General features: G+C 40.4%; 1 protein-coding gene across 1 annotated transcript in view; it reads left to right on the top strand.

The window, feature by feature from the left end:
- The window catches only part of MEIS2 (Meis homeobox 2), a gene marked incomplete at its 3' end in the record, with an annotated part of 196,811 nt that overhangs the window by 163,236 nt on the left and 14,964 nt on the right, over positions 1-18,611 (top strand). The gene's annotated exons all lie outside the window — the stretch shown is intronic.

Below are 18,611 nucleotides of genomic sequence, written 5' to 3'. Positions count from 1 at the left end.
AATATTTGAGTAAGCAGTTTGTCAGATAATAAATATTTATAGTGCCAGGTGCTAGAGAGATAATGGCAAACCAAAGAGACATAATCCCTGCCCTCATGGAATTTCCAGTCTGTTGAGGAAGACAGACAGACATGATTATATAATTATTTTTTGTTTTTATTATTAATAATGTTTGTAATGGAATCATCTGTGATCAGTTGGACATGAGCTGTGAGTTATGTTCTTTTTGATCTCCCTTTATAAGCAGTGCCACTTATTTTCCAAAAGCTTCCCAGAGTTAATGATGCGGTCCTCGGCCATGTAGAAGATAGAAGATGCTCTTTTTGATTAGTTCTAACTAAGTCAAGCATGACAACATTGACTGTTTTTAAATCATACCTTTCCTTAAAAAGCATCTAAGAACTTCATGTATATTATCTAACCGCTTCTCAGATGAGGGTCATATCTTTTCAAATCTCCATTTATATAAAAGGTTAGGTAACAGAGGGTACATCACCTGCTTGGAACTACCTAGAAGAATCTGTGGTATTAACACTGCCACACACATGTAGTATTGGTACTTTTTTCATGAGTCACTTCTTATGGAGGGGCAGCAAGATGCAATAGAAAAGACAGATTTTGGAACAAGAAGAATCTGAGTTTGTATTTGGTTTCACACTGTTAACCATCTATTTGAACCTGAATTTGTAGCCTCAGTTTCCCCATCTGTCAAACTGAAATAATGCCTTTGAGTCAGAATATTTTTATGAGAACTGTAACACTCGGTAGGAGTTCCAAAAAGTAACTCTCCCTACTGTCGTTGTTGTTTTAATTATTGTCATGTCACATTTTCTGTTCCTTTTCTATTCCTGGAAAAACCTTGTGCATTTTTCTGCATACAATGAGAGACAATGAATATCCTTCATTAACGGGTAGCACGGAGACTGAATTTCAGGAATTTCTAACTTCCTTTCTGTAAATAGTTCCTCACACTGTTATGTATGATTTTTTTCACAAGGTTTTTAATGCTTTTGATGATGGAATATTTTACAGAGACATTTGCAAAATAAAGACAAAGAAGTGTCTCCAGTAATCTGAGTGCTTGGTGGCTTCTGAATCCCCATGTTTGAGGGTGGTTAGTGTCTTGGCAAAATCGTCATGAAAATCAGAAATCCTGGCCAGCTCTAAATTTTTTTTTCTGCAGTATTTTTTCTTCCTCTAAGCCTTTGTTCATCTATGTTACTGATCAAACGTTTAAAATTAAATACCTGAGTTTTATCATGTATACCATTGAGGTCCAAACAGCTGACAGGATCTATTGCAGGCTTCTAAATACAGAGAAAATGGCTTATTACAGGCATTCTAACACATTTAAAGAAAAGAACAGGTATTATTTTCAGAGATTTAAGCTAACATTACATCCCTGAGTCTCCTGGTCACTTCCTCTGTAGTCCATTGTTTCTTATATTAAAAATACATCGGGCATGCCCCTTTATCTCTCTCCCTCTCCCGTTTCTTAAATAGATAAAAAAAGGAAAAAGGTGATGTTAACATCAAGATGTTCTGAGAGAAGCAACATATCTAATGAACTTGGGCTCTTGAAATGGGAGATAACGTTTTGTTTCGGAGATTAATAAGGCCTGAAGATTAGAATAAATGATGTAGAGATGTTATTTTATGATCATCCCATTTGTGTTTGGTTTTTTTTCCTCTTACTTTATTTCCCAATCAGAGCCTTCAATTTCTTCCTTTCCTTCTGCCCATTCCTACCTTTTTCCCAGGCTCTCCACTGGCCCCCTGTGAGCCTGTCGGATGTAACAGTTCACCTTGCTCCTCCTGTGGCTTATTTCTGTCCCTGGTTTATATACTCCCCCACAGCAGACCCCCTCATACCGTGTCAGGCCCTCTCTTATCTTCAGGGGGGTCAGCCTCTCGGCAGGATTGACAGGCCTTGCAAATCTTTTGGCTGCTGCAATAAAATCTCCAGTTCCTGAGATTTATGAGGTCAGATGCATGTAGAAGAGGAAACACCTACAGTTCATGAAACTGTAACGAATGCCAAGCGCATAGATAGGAGGAAAAGATGCCCAGATTCTTGACAGTTCATCTTGTTTTGCCAACGTGGATTGTGTTTTCATTAATTTATCATCCAGGTATTGCAGGTATTCAAATGGCCAATTCAGATGCTTTTTGGAGCTCTTGAGATATCAGTTTACATAATTAATAAAAAATATACCAGCAGGTGACTTTAATGTGATTATAAAGTACAGTCCTGGCTGTTGGGTGTATTGAATACTTTCAAATGAAATATGTGGAGTGTGTGTACGCATACAATGTGTTTAAATGAATGCAGCCTTTCCAATCAGCCAGAAAGAGAGAAAGGATGTAAATTGCTAGCATGTGTTGTTCAAAATGCAAAAGTAGGAAAGCAATATTGATCTGTGCTTTGGATGTTTATTTACATCAGTTGCACAGTGTTAAGATGTCTGGCCATAATTATCAAGACCTGCCCACCTGTCAAACTGCGATTGGGTTATTTCCCCATTGTCTTGCAGCAGTAAATTTTCAGGTCTGGATGGGCATTAGACAAATGGAAAAAGATTACTTTCGCAGAACATGTAATTCGTTATGGAGAACAGGTGCCTGCTGAAGATTTTTGCTTTCATGCAGACATATTTTATTATTCATAAAATATTAATGTGAGTAGTGACTACCAGAGTTGTGTGGGTTGTTTTTGTGTAAAACTTTCAGTTGTAATAGAAGAGAAATTGTAAGGATTCTTCAGACCTTGCTTTTTTGAAAAGGTAAAACCTATTCCATAAATAGTTCCATTCCTTTGCTGTCCCAAAATAGGTTCGAACGACCCCGGCTCTCACTTACGTAACGTGCAAAAGTAAGTCTGCTTTAATGTTGTGTGCGGTGGATGTTCCGTCAAGGGACAACCTTGCAGTAGGGACAGAGTGACCTTTACAGAAAAAAAAAAAAAAAAGGAAATGAAATATACTTTCATTTTCCAGAAATATGCATGCGAGTAAAAATTTGACAGCCTGGAAGAACATAAGCAAATATATCTTTTTATTTGAAGATAAAAAGAAGCAGGGCTGGATAGGAAAGGGAGAAAACCTGTGAAAAAAACGCATGATGCAGTTTTTACGAATAAGCAGCTTAATGTATCTTGGCATCCACAGTAAGCCTTGTAGGAGCTCAAAGTGCCTCAGGCAATCTGTGAGCAGAATAGCAATTTTATTACTTTGTCATTAAACCAATTTCACAGCAGTATTGTTTGTTAATGAGCAGCGGCAAACGAGCGAAGATGTCACACACTGGAATAGCAGAGAGATTTGTGACCCAAGCTCACAGCACTAAGATGGAAAGACCACGGCTATAAAAAAGGAAATACTTTGGGATGAAATGCAAAGTCTATACAGCCGAGCTTGTGTTTATGAGCTACCATTTTGCTAAGAGCTGTGAGAGAAATAAAGGTCTGGAAATATGCAGTTAAAACAGGGCCTATAAAATTAAAACCAAATTAAAGTATAGCAGAGGATTACTGCACAGACTGTACGCGACAAAATATATTTTAAGTGATGAGGTGAAATCTAAATCAGTTTTGTTTGAATTTGGTTGGTATTTATGAAATTCAATAAAAAATGAAAAAATACCCAAACAAAGCAGCTGCCTCACCCTTCTGTGGTCTCTGAGCCATAAACATGCCTCACTTTGAGGAAATGCACCTTGCCAATCCTTAAATAATTAGCAACTTCTTGATTCACACGGTGCACCCCTCTGTCTCCGTGAAAGCCTTCTCTGTTACTTTATCTATTCGTAAGGATATTGCACATGTATAATAAACACTCAGGCGGAGCCTGATCTGCCTGAAGCCCATGAATCAAATGCACCCAGCAGAGGCTGGCGTTGAGCTCATCATTGGCTGAGATTTTCTCCTTTTTGCTTTTGCTTTTCCTTTTTTCCCTTTTCCCTTCTTTTCTTCCCTTTTTTTATTTTGTTTCTTTTCTTTTCTTTCTTTCTTTCTTTATTTTTGAGTCAGGCTGGTCTTACAAAGAACTTGGGAGGCAGCCTTGAGGGATACAAGAAACTGTGCCCGACAGGCACCTTCCTGCATCCCTGCAAGGCGTCCCGAGGTGAGTGCTGGCCGGAGCTGCCTGACCATGTCCACACAGGGAGAAGTGGTTCCTGCTACCTGTCCGGAGATCAGACTCACTCTCTCCAGAGAGAGGGTGGGGTGAAGGAGTAGCCTGGTAGGGAATTGAGGGACATAGTCAACCCATAACTGAATCTCCACTTTCAAAGGAGATTTCTTAAATGCTCTTAAAAAGGCTCTGGTCATCAGAGCCAACCCACTTCTTTGTCAGGGAAGTGCACCCATCTGGGTGCGGGCTGATCTGATCTGTTGGCCTTGTTGCAGAAATATCCAGAACTGGGAAGGTGCTTCTTGCATAAGAGGGTTCCCACAGCTCTGCAGCCCCAGGCCCAGGGCTAGTCACAGTCCCACTGGATACACCACAAGGATTAAGGTTTGTGGTGAGTCTATGCAGTTTAAGTGGGATAACCTCTGGGACCATATCCCGGTTCTCACTGACCCCTTTATAATTTGGGTTGGCCGGAGGTGTATTTTTAATTTGATTTGGTTTGATTGTTTTTTTTTTTTTTTTTTTGCTTTCTTTTCTGCCATTTTTTTTTTTTTGTGATCTTTGGACTGATTTGGTGACAGGGGACACCGCGGGAAGTGCTCATGGCCGCCATCTAGGCAGTGCACACAGTGGTGGGAGTTCAGCTTTAAGACTGTTTTCTGCCTGACAGGGCAGGACCCCCAGACAAATCACTGGCTGGCTCCGTGGTAGTTGGCAGTCATTCAAGACTGGTCTTGTGCCAGGAGTATTACTAGATAGCCAGACAGATCAATTCACTTTTACATCCCCGCCATTATTTATAGCCCCACTGTATATCTACTCTTGCTTATGAAGTAATGATTAGCAAATACAGTACACATAAAACATGGGCATTTGTTCTGGAAAGGGCTTTCTCCTGCTGATATTGCAGATAGTTTCACAGGTCACAGAACCTTAAAAAGGATTTAAAGGGCATGTCTTGTGTAGCATTTGTTCTTTTGAAAATGATGCTCCTTTCCCATTTCTGAGTAATTGAAGAGGATAGAAAGGTTTTCTCATTGCTTATGTTTCACTGAATTCTCGGCAGCCCCTTTTCCCACAGATGTTTCAGCCAAACCTGTACAGAGGGAGGTTACACGGCTATGGCTTGCTATTTTGCTACTTAAAATGACTTTTTTGTGCTACTCTTTTGAGTGTGTCAAGGTGAACAAAAACCAGTGATGCCAGCATTTATGGCAGGGAATTTGGGATAGGATTTTTCATGCTGGAGGTGACTGATGGGACTCAGTGAAGAAAAAGACTTTGGCACCAGTTTTGTTTGTGTTTTCTTCTCTTTGCTCTTCATATTCTTATTCTCATTCTCTCTCTCTCTCTCTCTAAAGCACGTGATCTATATCAAGGTGCTTCTTGATCACTAATTAGTACTGTATTCATGGAGTTTAAGAGGTGTTAGTTCAGTTGATACTTTGGAGGAACATCGCATGGCTTGGATCATGGCGGGTCGGGGGTGTTGATATTTCCTGAAGGATGTATGGTGGCCATAAACTAGCTAGTCTGAAGCCTGCGTTCTATAAGCCTGATATCAAATCCAAACACTGATTGAGTCATATTTTGCTAGCAGAATGATCATATATGGCAAAAGAACATTAGAACTGGATGATCCCATCAGAAAGAATAAGGAAATGTGGGATGGAATCTGAAAACATCAGCTTGTTGGCAAACTGCTATACTTTCATCACTTCATACTTGGTTTATTGTATAATGGCCTAGATTCAGATGACATTACAAGTACCTTTTCGTGCCCTCCAGCAACTGAATGCGTTTTGTATTGTATGTGCAGCTTGTTTTCCATCTATTGCTGCAGACAGAATTGTGACATATTGTTGGTAATGAGACAGGCGATTCATAAGAATAAATATTGTTTGGGGGTAAGATTTTTTTGTTGTTCATTTCTAGAAGACTTTCATCATTTCAGATTTTATTAAGGGCTTATATTTCAGGAGACTTTCTTGTAAGTAATTTAAAACACTACATAGAAAGCTGCACTATTGTCCATTACAAAGATGGGAAAAACTGAGGTTTCCAAAGGGACTTACACAATTTCATACAGAATATTAATGAGAGAAAGAAAGCAAGATTAGACTATACTCCTCTAGGATCTGTTTGTTTGTTTCTGCCCTTTTAAATGAACTTTCATAAATTTGACATTCAGAACAAGAAGAAAGGATCTCAGGAGTTATCATGTAGAATAAGGGAGAAAAAAAAAACCCAACTTTTGACTCCTTAATGAAATACGCCTTTACCACACTGCCTTATATTTTTTAGCCCTTTACTGTTTTGGGGGGCACTTTTATATATACTGTCTCATTTGATTCTCACATCAGCCCTGTGAAGTAAATGAGGTTTATCATTTGCCTTTTACAAATGAGGAAATGCAGGCTCTCCAAGGTTTGGTGGCTTGTTCATTGTTGTGAATCTCGTAACTGTCAGACCAGGGCTAGACGTTTAATGTCTGACTCAGAACCCAATGCTGTCCCTTCTTCTTTCCATGCGCTCTGTTATCCTGTGGAAGGAGCTCCGTTTAATTCTTTAAGATACTGGAGGCAACTTTGCCCAATGAAAATGATATCCCTTCGCCAAAATGATATTTAAGCATAGTCATTCCCTTATCATGGGAATCTGGATATTTGGAGAATATCTCTTCATTTCTGACCTTTGACGATGAGATTTCCCAAAACTAAACCCTCCCTCTTAAGGGCAAACTAAGTCAATTTTTAATCCTCATTTTGCTTTCTTTGGTTTATCTCTCTAGATGCTTTTCCCTCTGCTCTCCAATCAGCACTTGAGTCTTTGTTTCTTATGGGTTTTAGTTCTATCTAGATATACACTGCTTGGCAGGAGTATATTCAAATTTCATTCACATTTCATTTTTTTCAATGATGCTGGGAAGTCAGTAGTATACCAGTCTCCTTAGTGTTTTAAGTATGGAGTTATTGCTAAGTGGAGCTGCAGTATGAGCCATGGGAACAGCCCCAAAAGTGGGAGCATGCTTTGGGTGAACTACATTCTTACTCACTGTGGGTTAAGAGTAGAAAGACGAAGACAGCGAGGCAAAAGCAACGTTGAACTTCATAAGTTAAAGTAAGAGACTAGATACCTTGTTCGTGTTTTGCTTTGAAAATGCCGCAAAGATCAATTCCTTGAAATGATTCCAAACCACATAAAATAGCATATAGTATCAGGAAAACCGAGTCTGGGGTGTAGTTAATGACTTAGAAAACAAGTTGAGTGACTGTCTCTTGAACAGAATGGATGTTTATACTTCATGTTCCATTGGAACCGATCAGTCCTCTTTTCATTTTCTATGCTTCTCCTTTCGGCCCTGTGATTGATGTAATGCATGGGGCTACACAGCGCTCTTCAAGTCGATCCCACATGTTTCACAGGCTTTGCAGGACACCTTTTCTTGGTGATACCTATCTCTAGGGCAAACATCTCGTTAAAAATGTATCGAAGGTGGTTTGGCAGCTTTACTCTACAGGGGCTATATTCGAGAGAACTTTATATACCATTTTTGATTAAGAAATAAAAAACTTACTAGGTTTATTTGGTTCTTCAGGGTTGAAACTGAACAACAGGTTTTCTTTTCTTTTTTTTTTTTTTTTTTTCTGATTTTACTGAAGCCTCCAAGGCATGCTTTTACCAATAGAAGACCAGATCTTCTGTTCCATATATTCCAGCCGAGTGTTGGTTTGTTCTGAACCTCCACCCGTGTATGTCCGATTGGTCGGTTTCATTCTAGAGAAAGGATGTGGAACAACATGACTCTGCATGACTTCTGCAGATGTTTCCCTGTTTTTCAAATTAAGGACATCATTAACATGTTACTTCTTAATTATTTTATGCTCAGAACACAGGTGTTTCTGAGAATGTACCTCATAAACTAGGTCAGGATTGTTCTTCACTTGGTAAACATGAGAAATAAGACACCATCCTGTGTCAAAAGTCGGCATGGAGGTCTTTTTTCCTACATTTGCTATCCATATTTAGAACCACCATCCCACATGTGCTCAAGATAAAGAGTTTTAGCAGACCTGTTTTTTTATTAGTCAGCAAAGTAAGTTCGACATCATTCTCACCCTCATCCTTATAAGATTTCTAAGAATTAAAAAAAGGTGGTTACTGAAGAGAAGTACAGGTTGCTAAGTGTTTCTGAGGCCTTAGTGTCCAGCCCCCATTTCTCCTTCTTCTTCTCACTCCCACATTAATACCCATCCTCTAACCACTAGATATTTTAGCTTCCATTGTCCTTGACTTCAGGGAACAACAAATAGGATAAGTATGTTATTCTTATATGCTTAAATATTTGGATGAATAATTTGTGATCTCTGAACAAAGGTCCACCAATGGGCTTATGCTTATCCATGCTGGTGTAGGGAGACAAATAAAACACCCAGAAGGGGGCTTCCCTGGTGGTGCAGTGGTTGAGAGTCTGCCTGCCGATGCAGGGCACACGGGTTCGTGCCCCGGTCCGGGAGGATGCTACATGCCGCGGAGCAGCTGGGCCCGTGAGCCATGGCCGCTGAGCCTGTGTGTCCTGAGCCTGTGCTCCGCAACAGGAGAGGCCACAGCAGTGAGAGGTCCGCGTACCGCAAAAAAAAACAAAAAAATACCCAGAAGGCAAAATCTAATGAAATCGTTGAAAATTCAAGTTGTCTCATTTACTATTTCCTTTTTTCCCATTGACATTCCAATGATGTTTCATTGTAGATAAAATAATCACAAAGTTCAAGTTAATAACATAAATTTTGAAGCTCTTCCTCCAATGTTTAATTGATAGTAGAAATGAATGCTTTGATTGGGCCACTGAGCACATAACTTAGATGTGCATTAGGGTTATTTTGGTAATATTGGGAGTTTTTCTAATTACCCTTTCCAAGACTTAAAAAAAGTACATTAACAATTTCTGGTATTCCAAATATGCCAGCTATTTAGCTAAACACTTAATCTTTACAATAAACTTATGAGTTATCTATCATCTCTAGTTTATGGATGAGAAGTGTTGAACCAGAGAGGTCAAATAGCTAGGAAATTGCAAACCAGGATTCAAATTTATCTCCTTACTTCAATCCAGTACCTCTTCTACAAAGCGTCTTAGCTCGAAACACTTGCTCTCTCTATGCATTTGCTTAAGCAATTTCCTCTACCTGGTATGTTCTCCCTCCTTCTAACTTTCCCATTTCCACCTATTGGAATCCTTCAGGAAAGAGCCCAAGGCCTCCTGTCCCCCTCCCGCCTCACCCACATTATGTCCATCCTCTCTGCATACCAGTGGCCACTGTGCTGCCACCAAGACTCTCATCTTGTAGCATAGTATCTCTTTACTGTTAAACTCCCAGCTTTCTGAGAGTAAGACTGAAGCTTTTCATCTGTGTATGCCTTGCAGTGTTTGGAGAATTGTAAACGTTGGAAATTTATTTTAGAATGACTTAAGTTTTTTTGTGTAATTCTCAGATGATGTTCTGATGCCTTTCCAATACATTTCATCTTCAGGGCAACCCTTTCAAGTAGGTCATATAATTTACTCTCATCTTACACTTGAGGAGATTACGACACAGAAACGTTAAAGAACATGTCCCAAACCACAGAGTAGTGATACAGTTAGGATTCAAACCCAGGCCTCTAAAAATCCGTGCTCTTTCCATTAAGTTGTGCTGTTTCTCTCATCACATCAAATTTAACATGTTGACGGATAGGTGTATCATCTTGTTTGTCCAATTAAATTAGGAGATCCTTGGGGCATGAAATTAATCCCAAATCTAGTGCTTTTTTTCACTTGGCAAATGTGGCTTCTCATACAGGTTCCCCGTAAGGCTCTCAGTGCAATGCCAATTAGGCAGCAGAAACTGAATAAAACTTTATTCACGGGATCAAGCATTGTTTCTTCAATATTTCTACAAGCAATCAAAGACTAGTAATAAGAGGAAGGAGATGAAACAGGACAGTCAGGAGACTGTTCAGAGGGAGAATATACCGTGTGAATAACGGGAATGGGATTCACTGTAGGTGATGTAGAGATGAGAAAGGCAAGGAGAGGCCTCCGTTGTGCAACTCTTCCCCATGTATAGAGAAATCCTGTGCATGTCTATGGCACAGACTCCTCGCCATTGTGTTCATTTTCTTCAATGAAAGAAGGAAGCCAGTGTTCTCTGGCTTCCTTCTTTCGTGGACCCAAAACTCTTTTAGGTTATGTTCAGTGTGGTGATTATTTGGTGGCCCCAGGTGACATTTCACCCAGATGTTTCCCTAGAGTGTGGTTGAAGATTAAAATCTGCAGAGGATACTTTGTGAGAAAACTTATGAAGCCTGAATTGTGAGGACAGAGCTACTCTCTGAATTTCGGGCTCTTGATAGACACTGAATAAACAAAGATAATTCAAATTTTGAAAGAATAAATCTCATATAACCCTGCAGAACTGATGAATGAGAAAATTAGCTTGGATTTGTTGAATCAGGAATGAAAGCTCATTTTAGTGTATTTTTTTTCTCCACCAGTTGGACCACATCCCCACACTCATTTTTCTTGATTAAAAAAGAAAAATTGAAACGCTAACCACTGTGGAGTTAGATGTTTTTTCTACATTTTTCCTTTATTCTCCCTTAGAACCTACTGGCTCATAAATCTAGATTAAGACAAAAGTTCTGGTCTAGAACTTAAATAATTTCCAAGGCTCCATTTTATGTTTGGTCTAAACATTGGCTCCATTTTCCTGCCTGAATGGGAGAATATCAGATAAAGGGTCTGTTAGAACTAAACAAGACCATGATCAGGCTGTTATCAAGATGCTACCTGGGGACTTCCCTGGTGGGGCAGTGGTTGGGAATCCGCCTGCCAATACAGGCGATGTGGGTTCGAGCCCTGGTCCGGGAGGATCCCATATGCTGTGGAGCAACTAAGCCCATGTGCCACAACTACTGAGCCTGCACTCTGGAGCCTGCGAGCCACAACTAGAGAAAGCTCACACACAGCAACAAAGACCCAATGCAGCCAAAAATAAATTAATTAATTAAAAAAGAAAAAAAAGATGCTACCTGGTTCTCGGGAGATGTTTCAGCTGCTGACCTCTCCTGAGAAGACAAGAACAGTAACCCTAAATACTCCTAACTTGCTAGCCCCCAGTTGTGTTGGGGGTGGCGAGGCTATGCTCAGGCATATCCTTTCGATAACTCCAGAACCATCTCCACCTGCGTCACCAGCCTCCTTCCTTTTCCCTTCTCTGATGGACCAACACGGCCTTTCTCACCCATAAAGTGGCACACTTCTCCTGACTCTGTCCCGAGTGCTTTAGCCATCCCATGTGCATTCTCCAGCGTTCACTCTCTTAATAACGGAAACAGGGGCTCACAGTAGCGTGTGTGGAGGGTTGACAGGAGCTCATGCCATCAAGGGTAGGGTGTCTCCAGTGGGTATGCAGAGGAAGTGACCATGTTTTCAAAGCAAAAATTTGCTTTTCTTCCAGCTCTTGTTTCCATGTTACCTTCTGCATTAGTTTCCCAGGGCAGCCCTAACAAAATACCACAGACCGGGTGGCTTAAACAACAGAAACGTATTTTCTAACAGTTCTGGAGCCTGGAAGTCCAAGATCAAGGTGTCGTCAGGTTTGGTTTCTTCAGGGGCCTCTCTCCTTGGCTTGCAGGTGCAGCCTTCTCATCGTGTCCTCACAGGGTCTTTCCTTGGAGCTCCTGCATCCCAGGTGCCTCTTCCTCTTCTTATAAGGACGTGGGTCATATTGGTGTCCGCTCCCTCCCTAATGGCTTCACTTTAACTCACCTCTTTAAACACCTTATCTCCAAATGCAGTTACATTCTGGGATTGGGAGTTTAACATATAAATTTAGGGGATGACACAGTTCAGCCTATAACACCTTCTTTTCACTATCAGTATATACACCCTGGAGGCAGCATAACATATCCATGAAGAACATATTAAGTCAGAAAGGACTGGATTTGAGTCCCACCTTTGCCACTTACTAACAATGTGACCTTAGGCTTATCATTAGATTTTGCCAAATCTCAGTTTCTTAACCAGAAAATGGGAATCTAATAATAGTACCTGCTTCAGTAGGTTTTCGTGAGAATTAAATAAGAGGCTACTTGTATGCGCTCAGTTTAGTGCCTAGCTCAATAATTTCTAATTATAGTAATATGAGTGAAGGTGAATCATGAAGCCCTGAGATTTTGATTATAATCAAATCATGGGCGTTAAGTGACACTTTTCACCCAAAATATAAATTTGCTATGAGTCTTCCAGAGTTTTCACTAAAGGTTTGACTTTTTCTCTAAGTCAGAATTTGATGGACTGTGTAGTTCAGAAGAGTGATGATCCAACAGAATCATGATGACCCTCCCTGCCAGATTTTCCATAGTACTAACTTCGAATATATTTTGTTTTTTGATAAATAAATATTGTCCTATTTAGAAAATTTGCCCTTGCTTCAGCCATGGTCATCGTCATAAGTACAGCACAGCCTACCACTTAATTCAATGAGCTCCATTTAATCAAGAGATTAGATCCAGCCCAAAGATTCATGGACTGTTTGCTTCACATAAATGAATCGGTGATTCACGCTTGCTGATCAACCTACCAACACCACCGTTCGTAAATGGGAACAGGCCAACCCCTGCTGGCGTAATTATCTGAGGGAGGAGAAGTGGGATGGGCACTGAACAGCTGATGGCTCTTCTCACTTCTGGAGGGGTGCCCTTGAGATGACAGAGTATAGGTGGGCAGGGCAGGGCAACTGTGACACCTCCCTGGGGTCCCTTCAATGCCAGGAATTTACCAAGCCTCAGCTGTCAAAGAACAATAAATCTTCCTTCAAAATATAAAACATAAATCAGTGTTTCACAAACACTGAAAGGCAAGGAGAAACTAAATCCCCATAATAATGAAAAGAATCCTGTTAATTAAATCAGCAAGGTAGAGAGCTTCCCTCCTAGCTCACAGCCCAGCTGAACCGTAGAATACCTTGGAGACTGAAGCTGAAATCCAAGCTTTTTCTAGGTTGCAAGCCAGCATCCTGAGGGAACATTTAGAAGAAAAAAATCCTTAAGCACAGGACAAATAAACACAATTTTTTTTTTTTTCTCAGAAGTTGTACTGGGTTATGTTTATCTGGGAAAGGAAGTTGCAAAACGATTTGTAAACCAGGTTCAATATATTTGTGCCAACCCCTTATCAGATCTGCCACTAGTCAAGGGTAAGCTGAAGGCCGGTTACTGTGAACTACAACATAAAAGCAAATATACAGGATGCTTAAAGGAAAGGAGAGAAATATGTTATTTCTTCTGATTTTTTTTTTAATTAGTCTTTTCAACCATAGCCTGTTTCAATTTATTTGGCTGTTAGACATCCTGGATCAGATCACTTACAGCAATGATTAAGTGTTTACTTCACACATCTTCCTTTTTGTGTGCAAAGCTATTGATATAGATTTGTGGGTTTTTTTTAATGCTTGGTTAATTGGCTGCTCCACTAAGAGAGAGGCTGTTAACGGCGGTTGAGGAAAGCTGGAAAAAAATCGAGGTTAACGTTTCTTACGCACCTATCATGTTTGGGAATTGAGGGCCCTGAAATATTACTGCACTCAAGACACTGATAGCAACTTCTGATCCCATCAGTGGGAGCCCTCACAGGGATGAAAGTCATATCCTCTCACCCCAGTCAGCTTTTGGTTTTACTCTCCAAACCAGTTCACTTCCACCCATAATCTACTGACCTTTAAATTGCTTTTGACTGCCAGAGGGAGTGCTTTTCAGATGAACTGGAGTCTGTTCACAGAATCTGAGACTTCCCTTCAGAACTTACCCATATTTGAAAAACCCAAAACTACCCAACTCTCTTCTAGACGTCAGCGTTTAACTAATCTTACACATAATGATTAATCGAATATTAGTTATTGCATCAGTGTCTTTGAAAAATATGTTGTGAATGGCGTAGGATATATTTGCGGTACATCAAAGTTCACTCAGATTTATCTTTGACTACAACAAGGTTGTGCTTTTAATTTTCTGGCACAAGAGTTTTCTTACCATCATCTGCATTCTCCATGTATTACCCTTTATCCTTGCCCACCCCATAACCACACGTGCACATACCTGGAAAGATCACTTTTCAGGTGAAGGTGTCTACTGCTGCTAGAAGGTGAAGTAGTAGGGTGTAGTTTTATATTGAGAAGTAGAATTGGGTCCACAACCTTTCAGCTCCCACCACACTACCAAATGATTTGACCCCGGAGGTAAGAGTGGCAGAACGAAAGGAAGTAGCCAACAAAATACAGTTCATTCCTAGCTCTCCATTGCTAAGAGGAGGTGTAAGAAGCAGCAAGTGGCCCACAATATGATATTCAGTTCATTGGATTCCCGGGAGTGAAGCAACACAAGATAGTGGATCCCAGCTCAGTCCCAACTGCTTCCCTCTGATGACCCCATCCACAGCCTGTCCTCAGACAGGTTATGGGTCATGGTCTGATTTCCTTTCAGCATGGTATATTTTTTTCCTTCTGATCTTTCACAGTAGTACCTGTGTACTTGGGGGGAAAAAAATCTTAATTTTTTTTTTAACTGTGTCAAGACAAGAGAGATTTAAAGTCACAAGGCATGTAAGGTGCGTTAATGAAAAGCAAGTGTATGTATGTGCGTGTGTGTGTGTGTGTAAATTCAATGTGTGTGCATATTGGCATATCGCAAGAGACAAATTTTGAGGTTTTTAAAATTAGTATTTTTTTTTTTTTTTTTTTTTTTGCGGTACGCGGGCCTCTCACTGCTGTGGCCTCTCCCGTTGCGGAGCACGGGCTCCGGACGCGCAGGCTCAGCGGCCATAGCTCACGGGCCCAGCCGCTCCGCGGCACGTGGGATCCTCCCGGACCGGGGCACGAACCCGCGTCCCCTGCATCGGCAGGCGGACTCCCAACCACTGCACCACCAGGGAAGCCCTAAAATTAGTATTTTTACTGTGTCTTTATAATCTTTCTCTGCAGGACTTTAAGGAAATAATTGCTTTAACAGTTTGTTCTTTGGATCCGGCTGGTAGGTGATATAAAAAGCTGTGTTTCACTGGCATTGATAGTGAATATCTTTAATCACAGGTACATGACTGGCCATCATTTGATGAGGAATAACTCTTTAAGTAAAGACAGTAACTAACTTCCTCCTAAAAGGCTAGAACCTATGCTTGTTAATGGAGAATCTTAAACAAAATGCAGATTTTATGCAGATCCAAAATGTATGTCTGGTCGAAAGTTCGCTTTTAATTTCTTAAAATATAAGCTCTTCAAGCACATCTGTAGATTAACTTGGGAAAATAACCAGGCTAACACTGAACATCTACTCTGAAGAGGCAACCAAGCTGAGTGCTAGGAACAAAATAAGTTGGAACTTGATGGCAGCAGTAACAGTTCATTTCAAAGAGATTCCACAATTAAATATTAGAAATAATATTATAATTTTACCATAATGTTTAAATATACCCTTTATCTTATTTTGTATATCCGTATTTAGTAGAAGTACAAAGTAGCTTTTTCTCTTTTGACTGTTAAGTTTTTGAGTGATTAACCAAAGGCAGGTGTGGACAGTAGAAACAAGCACCGTAAAAACTGGCCAGCCCCTCTGCTGCCTGGGGGACCACTGTGACACACACAGCCATTCTCTGTGTACATTGACATCGTTTTGACAGTTTAGCACCTTTTTTTTTCCGGAGTTGGGAGTGGGGGTCAAGTCTTCTGGTTAGGAATTTTCAAAGGCCAATTTGTAAAAGGCAAAAATTAAGTTTGCATTCCTTTATATATTTGGATATGACAGATTAAAAGCAAGGTAGGTATGCGGAGCATGTCTAATCCTTCACCAAGGTGGCAGTCTCAAATGCTTTGATGTCATCTGGTCGCAGGGCCCCTGAGACTTTTCGAGGAACCAAATTCAGCTGACTCTATATGGCCTGCCTCTCCCTTCTGGTGTTCAAAAAGAAAGAAAAGGTCCCTGCACCTTCTTGTCTCCTTCGTTTATTGTACGGTTTGCTTTGTTTGTTTGATTTTAAAACTGCCATTATGTGAAAGTGTTGCAAGTATAAATAATTGAGAAGATAACTCTGTAGGGAAACCACTTTTGCTGCCTTTGTGCAAAGGCAGCTCATTATGGCTCTGAGCTGCAGCATTCCGTAAGAGCAATTATGCAACATCAGTATGTCATGGATATTAACCAAGGGGAGTAGATAAGAGATGGGAAGATAATTTTGTAACTTATTTAATTAAATTTATTTGGTTTTTCAAATAGTTCCTTTAGTGTATAATTTACCCAACCTCTCTGTGGTTGCTCTGGTCTTTGCAGGACTGGCATTCAGCATTTGTTTGAGGGCATCCCTCCTCAGTTCTGTGTGGACCTACCATGTATTTCTGTTGGGGTTTAATTTCCACCCAAGGAGAGGTTACCCATGAAAATGGAACTGTAATTTGGTCATGAGGTGGTTATCCCCCCCAGGGCTTATATAGCCAGTTAATATATGTTAATACAGCAAAGTGAACAAAAGGTTAAATAAGTGGGTCAGGCTCAGAACGAGTCCTGTACTGCTTACTTCTGCTTAAACGGAAGGAAAAGCCCATAATGGCACTCGCCTTACTTTCACCCCCATCATTTTAAGAATTGCTTTGCCAATCCTTCACAGCAAATAGCAATTTTAAGTGGACCAAAACAGAGCTCAGGGTGTTTGCACTCCATGGTAATGATAGAGTAGCTGTGCTCCCTGGAGTTCAATAAGCCCAACAATTGAGTCATTTTTGCCCCCTGTGAGCGAATCACTGCTGTTAGCCTGAATGACAGGATTGCTTATAGAACTGGAGCCCTTCACCGGGCTGACCTCATCCTGGGACAGCGAGGTTCAGAGGGCAGGCAGGTGGTGTTTAACACAGTTACAAGTAAAAGCTGATTTTGTACTTGTACACTCTGTAAACAAGAAAGCAGGATTGGCAGGGGCGGGGGTGGGAGGGGAGGGGAGGGGAGGGGAGCGGAGGGAGAAGCTGGATGTGCATTGATGTACTTTATCCAAAGCAGCGCTTCCTCTTTTCCTGTCTCTTTCCCCTTCTCATTTCTTCTTTTCCTTAATGTCATGCTCCCCTCACCATCTTGTCTCTGCCTCTGTCTCTCTCCTCCCCATCTCCCACCCTCCATACACAGAAGTCTCTAACACATGTAATAGACATGCTAAAGTTAGATGGCCACAGCCCAATTTTAGTTCTGATTAATGAAAGATGCAGAGGGTGTTGCCAAAAAAAAAAAAAAAACTCCAGATTTAAGATTAGTCTTCAGTTTCTGAATCATTTTTGAAGCATAAATTTTAGGCACACATAGCAAAATACCCAATGATAGTTGTTGTTTTTTTAAAAAATATTTCTTTGAGTAAGAAAATATGAGAAAAGTAGCAAAAGGGAAAGGTTAGAGAAGACATCCCAGCCTAACATCATCTTCTAATGATCAAACTACCTTTGAGATAGAGAAATTCTAGAGAACATTTTCAGCCTGCACATTTTTGGGGGTCAAAGGGCAATGGAGTAGTCAGGTTTTATAATAATCTTGGGAGGGGGTATTGTGAACAGGTAATATATAAAACAAGAGCCCTTCAAATGATTCTCTATCTCTGAGTCTGACTTGGGGAAGTAGGAACATGGAAATCCTATTTTCAAATAGATAAATGATTTAAAAATACAATTTTGGTTAAAAAAACACTGCTTCATTTTTCTTCAAATCCTTGCAACCCTAGTGCCCCTCAAAATCTTAATAACTACACTTAAGAATTGATTGGTACCATTATTCCCTCTTAGAGATTCATAATATTAGCCTATTAAAAAGCTATTAAAAGCTGTGACATCACTTGCAGCGAAGAACACATCTTTACTTTGTTTCACTTAGTGCTGTTTCCCTACCACACTTTGACCTACCATCTTTGTTTTGGAGGAACACCTATTGACACCAGTGTCCTTCAGAGCACAATTTGGGAAAACTTCCTTAGAAAGATATAATGAGAAAGAAATATTTTAAGAAAGTTTTCTATTTCCTTTCTCCATCTCACAAACCTTACTCCTTCACTTTCTACTCACTATTCCTCTGTCCCCAAACACACACACACACCAGAGTACTCCATTGACCTCAGTTCCCATTACTCCCAGCTTATTCTCTTCTCTCAGTCAACTGGACTTATCATGCCCCAATGTTCACCAGCCTAGAAAAGTCTGGTGCCCACTTTCTGCCAAGTCAAGTCCTTCTCTTCCTTCAACCCTGTACACAAGACTTGCCTGGCATCTCTAATGCCCAGATGGATTCACACCTTTCAGCTAATGCCTCTAGTCTGTATCTTTAGTGGTTTTTGAGTGCAAAGATAACTACACAGAGCCAGGAAGCCAGAGTTATTTCCCATATTAGCTCTGCCCTATTCTAGGGAATATTATTTCGTCAGGG

Source organism: Grampus griseus (assembly GCF_964374135.1).
Source record: "Grampus griseus genome assembly, chromosome: 2".
In the NCBI taxonomy this organism is placed as follows: Eukaryota; Metazoa; Chordata; class Mammalia; order Artiodactyla; family Delphinidae; genus Grampus; species Grampus griseus.
Note: the sequence above shows the minus strand (reverse complement) of the source record. Positions and strands in the feature narration are given on the sequence as shown.